Below are 15,000 nucleotides of genomic sequence, written 5' to 3'. Positions count from 1 at the left end.
GGTTACCCGGACCTTTCGGCCTAGGTTAGACACTCGCTGCTTCACTCAGTGTAGCGCGCGTGCGGCCCCGGACATCTAAGGGCATCACAGACCTGTTATTGCTCAATCTCGTGTGGCTAAACGCCACTAGTCCCTCTAAGAAGTTAGACGCCGACCGAGAAGGTCGCTTAACTATTTAGCATGCCAGAGTCTCGTTCGTTATCGGAATTAATTAGACAAATCGCTCCACCAACTAAGAACGGCCATGCACCACCACCCACAGAATCAAGAAAGAGCTCTCAATCTGTCAATCCTACCTGTGTCCGGGCCGGGTGAGTTTCCCCGTGTTGAGTCAAATTAAGCCGCAGGCTCCACTCCTGGTGGTGCCCTTCCGTCAATTCCTTTAAGTTTCAGCTTTGCAACCATACTTCCCCCGGAACCCAAAGACTTTGGTTTCCCGGAAGCTGCCGGAAAGGTCGTCATGGTAACGCCTCCCGATCGCTAGTTGGCATCGTTTATAGTCAGAACTAGGACGGTATCTGATCGTCTTCGAACCTCTGACTTTCGCTCTTGATTAAAGAAAACATTCTTGGCGAATGCTTTCGCAGTAGTTCGTCTTCCGCCGATCCAAGAATTTCACCTCTAACGGCAGAGTACGGACGCCCCCGTCTGTCCCTCTTAATCATTACCTCGTGCTCCGAAAACCAACAAAATAGAACCGAGGTCCTATTCCATTATTCCATGCAACACTATGCAGGCGAACAGCCTGCTTTGAACACTCTAATTTTTTCAAAGTAAACTTATCGGCCACCGCCGACACTCAGTCAAGAGCACCGACGGAGAACCGAAGGTGAGGCGAACGCAACCAGTGACACGCCTTGCGACGGACCGGCGGCGCTCGCCCAAAATCCAACTACGAGCTTTTCAACCGCAACAACTTTAGCATACACTGTTGGAGCTGGAATTACCGCGGCTGCTGGCACCAGACTTGCCCTCCAATGGATACTCGTTAAGAGTTTTAGGATGTACTCATTCCAATTACAGGGCCTCGTTAGAGTCCTGTATTGTTATTTTTCGTCACTACCTCCCCGTGTCGGGAATGGGTAATTTGCGCGCCTGCTGCCTTCCTTGGATTTGGTAGCCGTTTCTCAGGCTCCCTCTCCGGAATCGAACCCTGATTCCCCGTTACCCGTTATCACAGAGGTAGGCACGTAGCGTACCTTCGACAGTTGATAGGGCAGACACTTGAATGATACGTCGTCGGTGCAGAGACCGTACGATCCGCGTGGTTATCCAGAGTCATCAAACGTCACAGGACGAACCCGGTCGGTTTTGATCTGATAAAAGCGCGCCTCCCGAAGTCGGCGCTTAATGCATGTATTAGCTCTAGAATTACCACAGTTATCCACTTCGCTTACGAGACCAAATAAACCAAGACTGATTTAATGAGCCATTCGCAGTTTCGCTTTACGAGAACTCGTACTTGCACCTGCATGGCTTAATCTTTGAGACAAGCATATCACTACTGGCAGGATCAACCAGATAGCTGCGACAGCTGCGCTCGGCCCTTGCTGGGCCGCCCGGCGCGTGCTCGTCGCATTCGTTTAAGACCGAGGCGATCGCCTGCGGCCGTACTCAGCTTCGACAGTCGCTGGCCGCGACGTCCACGCTCTCGCCGGCAGTGCCAGGCGGAGCGATTTGCGTTTTTTCTTTGCTCGCCCTCTCTCGGGCTCGATCCATTCAGTTTTGCACAAACAAGAGCTCTGCCGGCCGCCTGCAGCGGTGCCTAAAACCCGGGCATAACAATGCGACCGTTCTGCTAGGCCGACAAGCGCTCAAGCCAGACGCTCGATCGAACGCCCCCTACATATTAGTCGAGACAACGGCTCGCTCATTAGCATCGCGTTTGTACTTTAACTTTTTTTGGCTCGGCTTTTTTCGACGCCGATGCCGGCGACGCAGCACTCTCTCGCCCGCCAGCCACCGAGAAAAGGGTGCGCTCCGACCGGCCCCGCACCGCTCTTTCTTGGCTCATTCGAGTTTACTGTCTTTCGCTCTGACATGCCTTACCTAGGGTTAGGTTAGTATGCTTGCACGTTTGTACTTTAACTTTTTTCGGCTCGGCTTCTTTCGACGCCGATGCCGGCGACGCAGCACTCTCTCGGCCGCCAGCCACCGAGAAAAGGGTGCGCTCCGACCGGCCCCGCACCGCTCTTTCTTAGCTCATTCGAGTTTACTGTCTTTCGCTCTGACATGCCTTACCTAGGGTTAGGTTAGTATGCTTGCACGTTTGTACTTTAACTTTTTTCGGCTCGGCTTCTTTCGACGCCGATGCCGGCGACGCAGCACTCTCTCGCCCGCCAGCCACCGAGAAAAGGGTGCGCTCCGACCGGCCCCGCACCGCTCTTTATTGGCTCATTCGAGTTTACTGTCTTTCGCTCTGACATGCCTTACCTAGGGTTAGGTTAGTATGCTTGCACGTTTGTACTTTAACTTTTTTCGGCTCGGCTTCTTTCGACGCCGATGCCGGCGACGCAGCACTCTCTCGGCCGCCAGCCACCGAGAAAAGGGTGCGCTCCGACCGGCCCCGCACCGCTCTTTCTTAGCTCATTCGAGTTTACTGTCTTTCGCTCTGACATGCCTTACCTAGGGTTAGGTTAGTATGCTTGCACGTTTGTACTTTAACTTTTTTCGGCTCGGCTTCTTTCGACGCCGATGCCGGCGACGCAGCACTCTCTCGCCCGCCAGCCACCGAGAAAAGGGTGCGCTCCGACCGGCCCCGCACCGCTCTTTCTTGGCTCATTCGAGTTTACTGTCTTTCGCTCTGACATGCATTACCTAGGGTTAGGTTAGTATGCTTGCACGTTTGTACTTTAACTTTTTTCGGCTCGGCTTCTTTCGACGCCGATGCCGGCGACGCAGCACTCTCTCGCCCGCCAGCCACCGAAAAAAGGGTGCGCTCCGACCGGCCCCGCACCGCTCTTTCTTGGCTCATTCGAGTTTACTGTCTTTCGCTCTGACATGCATTACCTAGGGTTAGGTTAGTATGCTTGCACGTTTGTACTTTAACTTTTTTCGGCTCGGCTTCTTTCGACGCCGATGCCGGCGACGCAGCACTCTCTCGGCCGCCAGCCACCGAGAAAAGGGTGCGCTCCGACCGGCCCCGCACCGCTCTTTCTTAGCACATTCGAGTTTACTGTCTTTCGCTCTGACATGCCTTACCTAGGGTTAGGTTAGTATGCTTGCACGTTTGTACTTTAACTTTTTTCGGCTCGGCTTCTTTCGACGCCGATGCCGGCGACGCAGCACTCTCTCGCCCGCCAGCCACCGAGAAAAGGGTGCGCTCCGACCGGCCCCGCACCGCTCTTTCTTGGCTCATTCGAGTTTACTGTCTTTCGCTCTGACATGCATTACCTAGGGTTAGGTTAGTATGCTTGCACGTTTGTACTTTAACTTTTTTCGGCTCGGCTTCTTTCGACGCCGATGCCGGCGACGCAGCACTCTCTCGCCCGCCAGCCACCGAGAAAAGGGTGCGCTCCGACCGGCCCCGCACCGCTCTTTCTTGGCTCATTCGAGTTTACTGTCTTTCGCTCTGACATGCATTACCTAGGGTTAGGTTAGTATGCTTGCACGTTTGTACTTTAACTTTTTTCGGCTCGGCTTCTTTCGACGCCGATGCCGGCGACGCAGCACTCTCTCGGCCGCCAGCCACCGAGAAAAGGGTGCGCTCCGACCGGCCCCGCACCGCTCTTTCTTAGCTCATTCGAGTTTACTGTCTTTCGCTCTGACATGCCTTACCTAGGGTTAGGTTAGTATGCTTGCACGTTTGTACTTTAACTTTTTTCGGCTCGGCTTCTTTCGACGCCGATGCCGGCGACGCAGCACTCTCTCGCCCGCCAGCCACCGAGAAAAGGGTGCGCTCCGACCGGCCCCGCACCGCTCTTTATTGGCTCATTCGAGTTTACTGTCTTTCGCTCTGACATGCCTTACCTAGGGTTAGGTTAGTATGCTTGCACGTTTGTACTTTAACTTTTTTCGGCTCGGCTTCTTTCGACGCCGATGCCGGCGACGCAGCACTCTCTCGGCCGCCAGCCACCGAGAAAAGGGTGCGCTCCGACCGGCCCCGCACCGCTCTTTCTTGGCTCATTCGAGTTTACTGTCTTTCGCTCTGACATGCCTTACCTAGGGTTAGGTTAGTATGCTTGCACGTTTGTACTTTAACTTTTTTCGGCTCGGCTTCTTTCGACGCCGATGCCGGCGACGCAGCACTCTCTCGGCCGCCAGCCACCGAGAAAAGGGTGCGCTCCGACCGGCCCCGCACCGCTCTTTCTTGGCTCATTCGAGTTTACTGTCTTTCGCTCTGACATGCCTTACCTAGGGTTAGGTTAGTATGCTTGCACGTTTGTACTTTAACTTTTTTCGGCTCGGCTTCTTTCGACGCCGATGCCGGCGACGCAGCACTCTCTCGGCCGCCAGCCACCGAGAAAAGGGTGCGCTCCGACCGGCCCCGCACCGCTCTTTCTTAGCTCATTTGAGTTTACTGTCTTTCGCTCTGACATGCCTTACCTAGGGTTAGGTTAGTATGCTTGCACGTTTGTACTTTAACTTTTTTCGGCTCGGCTTCTTTCGACGCCGATGCCTTACCTACATATTAGTCGAGACAACGGCTCGCTCATTAGCATCGCGTTTGTACTTTAACTTTTTTTGGCTCGGCTTTTTTCGACGCCGATGCCGGCGACGCAGCACTCTCTCGCCCGCCAGCCACCGAGAAAAGGGTGCGCTCCGACCGGCCCCGCACCGCTCTTTCTTGGCTCATTCGAGTTTACTGTCTTTCGCTCTGACATGCCTTACCTAGGGTTAGGTTAGTATGCTTGCACGTTTGTACTTTAACTTTTTTCGGCTCGGCTTCTTTCGACGCCGATGCCGGCGACGCAGCACTCTCTCGCCCGCCAGCCACCGAGAAAAGGGTGCGCTCCGACCGGCCCCGCACCGCTCTTTATTGGCTCATTCGAGTTTACTGTCTTTCGCTCTGACATGCCTTACCTAGGGTTAGGTTAGTATGCTTGCACGTTTGTACTTTAACTTTTTTCGGCTCGGCTTTTTTCGACGCCGATGCCGGCGACGCAGCACTCTCTCGGCCGCCAGCCACCGAGAAAAGGGTGCGCTCCGACCGGCCCCGCACCGCTCTTTCTTAGCTCATTCGAGTTTACTGTCTTTCGCTCTGACATGCCTTACCTAGGGTTAGGTTAGTATGCTTGCACGTTTGTACTTTAACTTTTTTCGGCTCGGCTTCTTTCGACGCCGATGCCGGCGACGCAGCACTCTCTCGCCCGCCAGCCACCGAGAAAAGGGTGCGCTCCGACCGGCCCCGCACCGCTCTTTCTTGGCTCATTCGAGTTTACTGTCTTTCGCTCTGACATGCATTACCTAGGGTTAGGTTAGTATGCTTGCACGTTTGTACTTTAACTTTTTTCGGCTCGGCTTCTTTCGACGCCGATGCCGGCGACGCAGCACTCTCTCGCCCGCCAGCCACCGAGAAAAGGGTGCGCTCCGACCGGCCCCGCACCGCTCTTTCTTGGCTCATTCGAGTTTACTGTCTTTCGCTCTGACATGCATTACCTAGGGTTAGGTTAGTATGCTTGCACGTTTGTACTTTAACTTTTTTCGGCTCGGCTTCTTTCGACGCCGATGCCGGCGACGCAGCACTCTCTCGCCCGCCAGCCACCGAGAAAAGGGTGCGCTCCGACCGGCCCCGCACCGCTCTTTCTTGGCTCATTCGAGTTTACGCTCTTTCGCTCTGACATGCATTACCTAGGGTTAGGTTAGTATGCTTGCACGCTTGTACTTTAACTTTTTTCGGCTCGGCTTCTTTCGACGCCGATGCCGGCGACGCAGCACTCTCTCGCCCGCCAGCCACCGAGAAAAGGGTGCGCTCCGACCGGCCCCGCACCGCTCTTTCTTCGCTCATTCGAGTTTACTGTCTTTCGCTCTGACATGCATTACCTAGGGTTAGGTTAGTATGCTTGCACGTTTGTACTTTAACTTTTTTCGGCTCGGCTTCTTTCGACGCCGATGCCGGCGACGCAGCACTCTCTCGGCCGCCAGCCACCGAGAAAAGGGTGCGCTCCGACCGGCCCCGCACCGCTCTTTCTTAGCTCATTCGAGTTTACTGTCTTTCGCTCTGACATGCCTTACCTAGGGTTAGGTTAGTATGCTTGCACGTTTGTACTTTAACTTTTTTCGGCTCGGCTTCTTTCGACGCCGATGCCGGCGACGCAGCACTCTCTCGCCCGCCAGCCACCGAGAAAAGGGTGCGCTCCGACCGGCCCCGCACCGCTCTTTATTGGCTCATTCGAGTTTACTGTCTTTCGCTCTGACATGCCTTACCTAGGGTTAGGTTAGTATGCTTGCACGTTTGTACTTTAACTTTTTTCTGCTCGGCTTCTTTCGACGCCGATGCCGGCGACGCAGCACTCTCTCGGCCGCCAGCCACCGAGAAAAGGGTGCGCTCTGACCGGCCCCGCACCGCTCTTTCTTGGCTCATTCGAGTTTACTGTCTTTCGCTCTGACATGCATTACCTAGGGTTAGGTTAGTATGCTTGCACGTTTGTACTTTAACTTTTTTCGGCTCGGCTTCTTTCGACGCCGATGCCGGCGACGCAGCACTCTCTCGCCCGCCAGCCACCGAGAAAAGGGTGCGCTCCGACCGGCCCCGCACCGCTCTTTATTGGCTCATTCGAGTTTACTGTCTTTCGCTCTGACATGCCTTACCTAGGGTTAGGTTAGTATGCTTGCACGTTTGTACTTTAACTTTTTTCGGCTCGGCTTCTTTCGACGCCGATGCCGGCGACGCAGCACTCTCTCGGCCGCCAGCCACCGAGAAAAGGGTGCGCTCCGACCGGCCCCGCACCGCTCTTTCTTGGCTCATTCGAGTTTACTGTCTTTCGCTCTAACATACCTTACCTAGGGTTAGGTTAGTATGCTTGCACGTTTGTACTTTAACTTTTTTCGGCTCGGCTTCTTTCGACGCCGATGCCGGCGACGCAGCACTCTCTCGGCCGCCAGCCACCGAGAAAAGGGTGCGCTCCGACCGGCCCCGCACCGCCCTTTCTTGGCTCATTCGAGTTTACTGTCTTTCGCTCTGACATGCATTACCTAGGGTTAGGTTAGTATGCTTGCACGTTTGTACTTTAACTTTTTTCGGCTCGGCTTCTTTCGACGCCGATGCCGGCGACGCAGCACTCTCTCGCCCGCCAGCCACCGAGAAAAGGGTGCGCTCCGACCGGCCCCGCACCGCTCTTTCTTGGCTCATTCGAGTTTACTGTCTTTCGCTCTGACATGCATTACCTAGGGTTAGGTTAGTATGCTTGCACGTTTGTACTTTAACTTTTTTCGGCTCGGCTTCTTTCGACGCCGATGCCGGCGACGCAGCACTCTCTCGCCCGCCAGCCACCGAGAAAAGGGTGCGCTCCGACCGGCCCCGCACCGCTCTTCATTGGCTCATTCGAGTTTACTGTCTTTCGCTCTGACATGCCTTACCTAGGGTTAGGTTAGTATGCTTGCACGTTTGTACTTTAACTTTTTTCGGCTCGGCTTCTTTCGACGCCGATGCCGGCGACGCAGCACTCTCTCGGCCGCCAGCCACCGAGAAAAGGGTGCGCTCCGACCGGCCCCGCACCGCTCTTTCTTGGCTCATTCGAGTTTACTGTCTTTCGCTCTGACATGCATTACCTAGGGTTAGGTTAGTATGCTTGCACGTTTGTACTTTAACTTTTTTCGGCTCGGCTTCTTTCGACGCCGATGCCGGCGACGCAGCACTCTCTCGGCCGCCAGCCACCGAGAAAAGGGTGCGCTCCGACCGGCCCCGCACCGCTCTTTCTTAGCTCATTCGAGTTTACTGTCTTTCGCTCTGACATGCCTTACCTAGGGTTAGGTTAGTATGCTTGCACGTTTGTACTTTAACTTTTTTCGGCTCGGCTTCTTTCGACGCCGATGCCGGCGACGCAGCACTCTCTCGCCCGCCAGCCACCGAGAAAAGGGTGCGCTCCGACCGGCCCCGCACCGCTCTTTATTGGCTCATTCGAGTTTACTGTCTTTCGCTCTGACATGCCTTACCTAGGGTTAGGTTAGTATGCTTGCACGTTTGTACTTTAACTTTTTTCGGCTCGGCTTCTTTCGACGCCGATGCCGGCGACGCAGCACTCTCTCGGCCGCCAGCCACCGAGAAAAGGGTGCGCTCCGACCGGCCCCGCACCGCTCTTTCTTGTCTCATTCGAGTTTACTGTCTTTCGCTCTGACATGCATTACCTAGGGTTAGGTTAGTATGCTTGCACGTTTGTACTTTAACTTTTTTCGGCTCGGCTTCTTTCGACGCCGATGCCGGCGACGCAGCACTCTCTCGCCCGCCAGCCACCGAGAAAAGGGTGCGCTCCGACCGGCCCCGCACCGCTCTTTATTGGCTCATTCGAGTTTACTGTCTTTCGCTCTGACATGCCTTACCTAGGGTTAGGTTAGTATGCTTGCACGTTTGTACTTTAACTTTTTTCGGCTCGGCTTCTTTCGACGCCGATGCCGGCGACGCAGCACTCTCTCGCCCGCCAGCCACCGAGAAAAGGGTGCGCTCCGACCGGCCCCGCACCGCTCTTCATTGGCTCATTCGAGTTTACTGTCTTTCGCTCTGACATGCCTTACCTAGGGTTAGGTTAGTATGCTTGCACGTTTGTACTTTAACTTTTTTCGGCTCGGCTTCTTTCGACGCCGATGCCGGCGACGCAGCACTCTCTCGGCCGCCAGCCACCGAGAAAAGGGTGCGCTCCGACCGGCCCCGCACCGCTCTTTCTTGGCTCATTCGAGTTTACTGTCTTTCGCTCTGACATGCATTACCTAGGGTTAGGTTAGTATGCTTGCACGTTTGTACTTTAACTTTTTTCGGCTCGGCTTCTTTCGACGCCGATGCCGGCGACGCAGCACTCTCTCGCCCGCCAGCCACCGAGAAAAGGGTGCGCTCCGACCGGCCCCGCACCGCTCTTTCTTGGCTCATTCGAGTTTACTGTCTTTCGCTCGGACATGCATTACCTAGGGTTAGGTTAGTATGCTTGCACGTTTGTACTTTAACTTTTTTCGGCTCGGCTTCTTTCGACGCCGATGCCGGCGACGCAGCACTCTCTCGCCCGCCAGCCACCGAGAAAAGGGTGCGCTCCGACCGGCCCCGCACCGCTCTTTCTTGGCTCATTCGAGTTTACTGTCTTTCGCTCTGACATGCATTACCTAGGGTTAGTTTAGTATGCTTGCACGTTTGTACTTTAACTTTTTTCGGCTCGGCTTCTTTCGACGCCGATGCCGGCGACGCAGCACTCTCTCGCCCGCCAGCCACCGAGAAAAGGGTGCGCTCCGACCGGCCCCGCACCGCTCTTTCTTGGCTCATTCGAGTTTACTGTCTTTCGCTCTGACATGCATTACCTAGGGTTAGGTTAGTATGCTTGCACGTTTGTACTTTAACTTTTTTCGGCTCGGCTTCTTTCGACGCCGATGCCGGCGACGCAGCACTCTCTCGGCCGCCAGCCACCGAGAAAAGGGTGCGCTCCGACCGGCCCCGCACCGCTCTTTATTGGCTCATTCGAGTTTACTGTCTTTCGCTCTGACATGCCTTACCTAGGGTTAGGTTAGTATGCTTGCACGTTTGTACTTTAACTTTTTTCGGCTCGGCTTCTTTCGACGCCGATGCCGGCGACGCAGCACTCTCTCGGCCGCCAGCCACCGAGAAAAGGGTGCGCTCCGACCGGCCCCGCACCGCTCTTTCTTGGCTCATTCGAGTTTACTGTCTTTCGCTCTGACATGCATTACCTAGGGTTAGGTTAGTATGCTTGCACGTTTGTACTTCAACTTTTTTCGGCTCGGCTTCTTTCGACGCCGATGCCGGCGACGCAGCACTCTCTCGCCCGCCAGCCACCGAGAAAAGGGTGCGCTCCGACCGGCCCCGCACCGCTCTTTATTGGCTCATTCGAGTTTACTGTCTTTCGCTCTGACATGCCTTACCTAGGGTTAGGTTAGTATGCTTGCACGTTTGTACTTTAACTTTTTTCGGCTCGGCTTCTTTCGACGCCGATGCCGGCGACGCAGCACTCTCTCGGCCGCCAGCCACCGAGAAAAGGGTGCGCTCCGACCGGCCCCGCACCGCTCTTTCTTGGCTCATTCGAGTTTACTGTCTTTCGCTCTGACATGCATTACCTAGGGTTAGGTTAGTATGCTTGCACGTTTGTACTTTAACTTTTTTCGGCTCGGCTTCTTTCGACGCCGATGCCGGCGACGCAGCACTCTCTCGCCCGCCAGCCACCGAGAAAAGGGTGCGCTCCGACCGGCCCCGCCCCGCTCTTTCTCGGCTCATTCGAGTTTACTGTCTTTCGCTCTGACATGCATTACCTAGGGTTAGGTTAGTATGCTTGCACGTTTGTACTTTAACTTTTTTCGGCTCGGCTTCTTTCGACGCCGATGCCGGCGACGCAGCACTCTCTCGGCCGCCAGCCACCGAGAAAAGGGTGCGCTCCGACCGGCCCCGCACCGCTCTTTCTTGGCTCATTCGAGTTTACTGTCTTTCGCTCTAACATACCTTACCTAGGGTTAGGTTAGTATGCTTGCACGTTTGTACTTTAACTTTTTTCGGCTCGGCTTCTTTCGACGCCGATGCCGGCGACGCAGCACTCTCTCGGCCGCCAGCCACCGAGAAAAGGGTGCGCTCCGACCGGCCCCGCACCGCCCTTTCTTGGCTCATTCGAGTTTACTGTCTTTCGCTCTGACATGCATTACCTAGGGTTAGGTTAGTATGCTTGCACGTTTGTACTTTAACTTTTTTCGGCTCGGCTTCTTTCGACGCCGATGCCGGCGACGCAGCACTCTCTCGCCCGCCAGCCACCGAGAAAAGGGTGCGCTCCGACCGGCCCCGCACCGCTCTTTCTTGGCTCATTCGAGTTTACTGTCTTTCGCTCTGACATGCATTACCTAGGGTTAGGTTAGTATGCTTGCACGTTTGTACTTTAACTTTTTTCGGCTCGGCTTCTTTCGACGCCGATGCCGGCGACGCAGCACTCTCTCGCCCGCCAGCCACCGAGAAAAGGGTGCGCTCCGACCGGCCCCGCACCGCTCTTCATTGGCTCATTCGAGTTTACTGTCTTTCGCTCTGACATGCCTTACCTAGGGTTAGGTTAGTATGCTTGCACGTTTGTACTTTAACTTTTTTCGGCTCGGCTTCTTTCGACGCCGATGCCGGCGACGCAGCACTCTCTCGGCCGCCAGCCACCGAGAAAAGGGTGCGCTCCGACCGGCCCCGCACCGCTCTTTCTTGGCTCATTCGAGTTTACTGTCTTTCGCTCTGACATGCATTACCTAGGGTTAGGTTAGTATGCTTGCACGTTTGTACTTTAACTTTTTTCGGCTCGGCTTCTTTCGACGCCGATGCCGGCGACGCAGCACTCTCTCGGCCGCCAGCCACCGAGAAAAGGGTGCGCTCCGACCGGCCCCGCACCGCTCTTTCTTAGCTCATTCGAGTTTACTGTCTTTCGCTCTGACATGCCTTACCTAGGGTTAGGTTAGTATGCTTGCACGTTTGTACTTTAACTTTTTTCGGCTCGGCTTCTTTCGACGCCGATGCCGGCGACGCAGCACTCTCTCGCCCGCCAGCCACCGAGAAAAGGGTGCGCTCCGACCGGCCCCGCACCGCTCTTTATTGGCTCATTCGAGTTTACTGTCTTTCGCTCTGACATGCCTTACCTAGGGTTAGGTTAGTATGCTTGCACGTTTGTACTTTAACTTTTTTCGGCTCGGCTTCTTTCGACGCCGATGCCGGCGACGCAGCACTCTCTCGGCCGCCAGCCACCGAGAAAAGGGTGCGCTCCGACCGGCCCCGCACCGCTCTTTCTTGGCTCATTCGAGTTTACTGTCTTTCGCTCTGACATGCATTACCTAGGGTTAGGTTAGTATGCTTGCACGTTTGTACTTTAACTTTTTTCGGCTCGGCTTCTTTCGACGCCGATGCCGGCGACGCAGCACTCTCTCGCCCGCCAGCCACCGAGAAAAGGGTGCGCTCCGACCGGCCCCGCACCGCTCTTTATTGGCTCATTCGAGTTTACTGTCTTTCGCTCTGACATGCCTTACCTAGGGTTAGGTTAGTATGCTTGCACGTTTGTACTTTAACTTTTTTCGGCTCGGCTTCTTTCGACGCCGATGCCGGCGACGCAGCACTCTCTCGCCCGCCAGCCACCGAGAAAAGGGTGCGCTCCGACCGGCCCCGCACCGCTCTTCATTGGCTCATTCGAGTTTACTGTCTTTCGCTCTGACATGCCTTACCTAGGGTTAGGTTAGTATGCTTGCACGTTTGTACTTTAACTTTTTTCGGCTCGGCTTCTTTCGACGCCGATGCCGGCGACGCAGCACTCTCTCGGCCGCCAGCCACCGAGAAAAGGGTGCGCTCCGACCGGCCCCGCACCGCTCTTTCTTGGCTCATTCGAGTTTACTGTCTTTCGCTCTGACATGCATTACCTAGGGTTAGGTTAGTATGCTTGCACGTTTGTACTTTAACTTTTTTCGGCTCGGCTTCTTTCGACGCCGATGCCGGCGACGCAGCACTCTCTCGCCCGCCAGCCACCGAGAAAAGGGTGCGCTCCGACCGGCCCCGCACCGCTCTTTCTTGGCTCATTCGAGTTTACTGTCTTTCGCTCGGACATGCATTACCTAGGGTTAGGTTAGTATGCTTGCACGTTTGTACTTTAACTTTTTTCGGCTCGGCTTCTTTCGACGCCGATGCCGGCGACGCAGCACTCTCTCGCCCGCCAGCCACCGAGAAAAGGGTGCGCTCCGACCGGCCCCGCACCGCTCTTTCTTGGCTCATTCGAGTTTACTGTCTTTCGCTCTGACATGCATTACCTAGGGTTAGTTTAGTATGCTTGCACGTTTGTACTTTAACTTTTTTCGGCTCGGCTTCTTTCGACGCCGATGCCGGCGACGCAGCACTCTCTCGCCCGCCAGCCACCGAGAAAAGGGTGCGCTCCGACCGGCCCCGCACCGCTCTTTCTTGGCTCATTCGAGTTTACTGTCTTTCGCTCTGACATGCATTACCTAGGGTTAGGTTAGTATGCTTGCACGTTTGTACTTTAACTTTTTTCGGCTCGGCTTCTTTCGACGCCGATGCCGGCGACGCAGCACTCTCTCGGCCGCCAGCCACCGAGAAAAGGGTGCGCTCCGACCGGCCCCGCACCGCTCTTTATTGGCTCATTCGAGTTTACTGTCTTTCGCTCTGACATGCCTTACCTAGGGTTAGGTTAGTATGCTTGCACGTTTGTACTTTAACTTTTTTCGGCTCGGCTTCTTTCGACGCCGATGCCGGCGACGCAGCACTCTCTCGGCCGCCAGCCACCGAGAAAAGGGTGCGCTCCGACCGGCCCCGCACCGCTCTTTCTTGGCTCATTCGAGTTTACTGTCTTTCGCTCTGACATGCATTACCTAGGGTTAGGTTAGTATGCTTGCACGTTTGTACTTCAACTTTTTTCGGCTCGGCTTCTTTCGACGCCGATGCCGGCGACGCAGCACTCTCTCGCCCGCCAGCCACCGAGAAAAGGGTGCGCTCCGACCGGCCCCGCACCGCTCTTTATTGGCTCATTCGAGTTTACTGTCTTTCGCTCTGACATGCCTTACCTAGGGTTAGGTTAGTATGCTTGCACGTTTGTACTTTAACTTTTTTCGGCTCGGCTTCTTTCGACGCCGATGCCGGCGACGCAGCACTCTCTCGGCCGCCAGCCACCGAGAAAAGGGTGCGCTCCGACCGGCCCCGCACCGCTCTTTCTTGGCTCATTCGAGTTTACTGTCTTTCGCTCTGACATGCATTACCTAGGGTTAGGTTAGTATGCTTGCACGTTTGTACTTTAACTTTTTTCGGCTCGGCTTCTTTCGACGCCGATGCCGGCGACGCAGCACTCTCTCGCCCGCCAGCCACCGAGAAAAGGGTGCGCTCCGACCGGCCCCGCACCGCTCTTTCTTGGCTCATTCGAGTTTACTGTCTTTCGCTCGGACATGCATTACCTAGGGTTAGGTTAGTATGCTTGCACGTTTGTACTTTAACTTTTTTCGGCTCGGCTTCTTTCGACGCCGATGCCGGCGACGCAGCACTCTCTCGCCGCCAGCCACCGAGAAAAGGGTGCGCTCCGACCAGCCCCGCACCGCTCTTTCTTGGCTCATTCGAGTTTACTGTCTTTCGCTCTGACATGCATTACCTAGGGTTAGGTTAGTATGCTTGCACGTTTGTACTTTAACTTTTTTCGGCTCGGCTTCTTTCGACGCCGATGCCGGCGACGCAGCACTCTCTCGCCCGCCAGCCACCGAGAAAAGGGTGCGCTCCGACCGGCCCCGCACCGCTCTTTCTTGGCTCATTCGAGTTTACTGTCTTTCGCTCGGACATGCATTACCTAGGGTTAGGTTAGTATGCTTGCACGTTTGTACTTTAACTTTTTTCGGCTCGGATTCTTTCGACGCCGATGCCGGCGACGCAGCACTCTCTCGCCCGCCAGCCACCGAGAAAAGGGTGCGCTCCGACCAGCCCCGCACCGCTCTTTCTTGGCTCATTCGAGTTTACTGTCTTTCGCTCTGACATGCATTACCTAGGGTTAGGTTAGTATGCTTGCACGTTTGTACTTTAACTTTTTTCGGCTCGGCTTCTTTCGACGCCGATGCCGGCGACGCAGCACTCTCTCGCCCGCCAGCCACCGAGAAAAGGGTGCGCTCCGACCGGCCCCGCACCGCTCTTTCTTGGCTCATTCGAGTTTACTGTCTTTCGCTCTGACATGCATTACCTAGGGTTAGGTTAGTATGCTTGCACGTTTGTACTTTAACTTTTTTCGGCTCGGCTTCTTTCGACGCCGATGCCGGCGACGCAGCACTCTCTCGGCCGCCAGCCACCGAGAAAAGGGTGCGCTCCGACCGGCCCCGCACCGCTCTTTCTTAGCTCATTCGAGTTTACTGTCTTTCGCTCTGACATGC

The 15,000-nt window shown here is 55.3% G+C and overlaps 1 non-coding gene across 1 annotated transcript in view; it reads right to left on the bottom strand.

The window, feature by feature from the left end:
- Nucleotides 1–1,524, bottom strand: part of LOC144425342 (small subunit ribosomal RNA) — a 1,810-nt gene extending 286 nt beyond the window's left edge. Inside the window, exon 1 of the ribosomal RNA XR_013477486.1 lies at nucleotides 1–1,524. This exon is cut by the window's left edge and continues 286 nt beyond it. This is a non-coding gene — a ribosomal RNA (small subunit ribosomal RNA).
- Nucleotides 1,525–15,000: the final 13,476 nt, after the last annotated feature.

This window comes from Styela clava, chromosome 7 (genome assembly GCF_964204865.1).
Source record: "Styela clava chromosome 7, kaStyClav1.hap1.2, whole genome shotgun sequence".
Lineage (NCBI taxonomy): Eukaryota > Metazoa > Chordata > Ascidiacea > Stolidobranchia > Styelidae > Styela > Styela clava.
The sequence above is the reverse complement of the archived record's forward strand: the minus strand, read 5'-3'. Positions and strand labels throughout refer to the sequence as shown.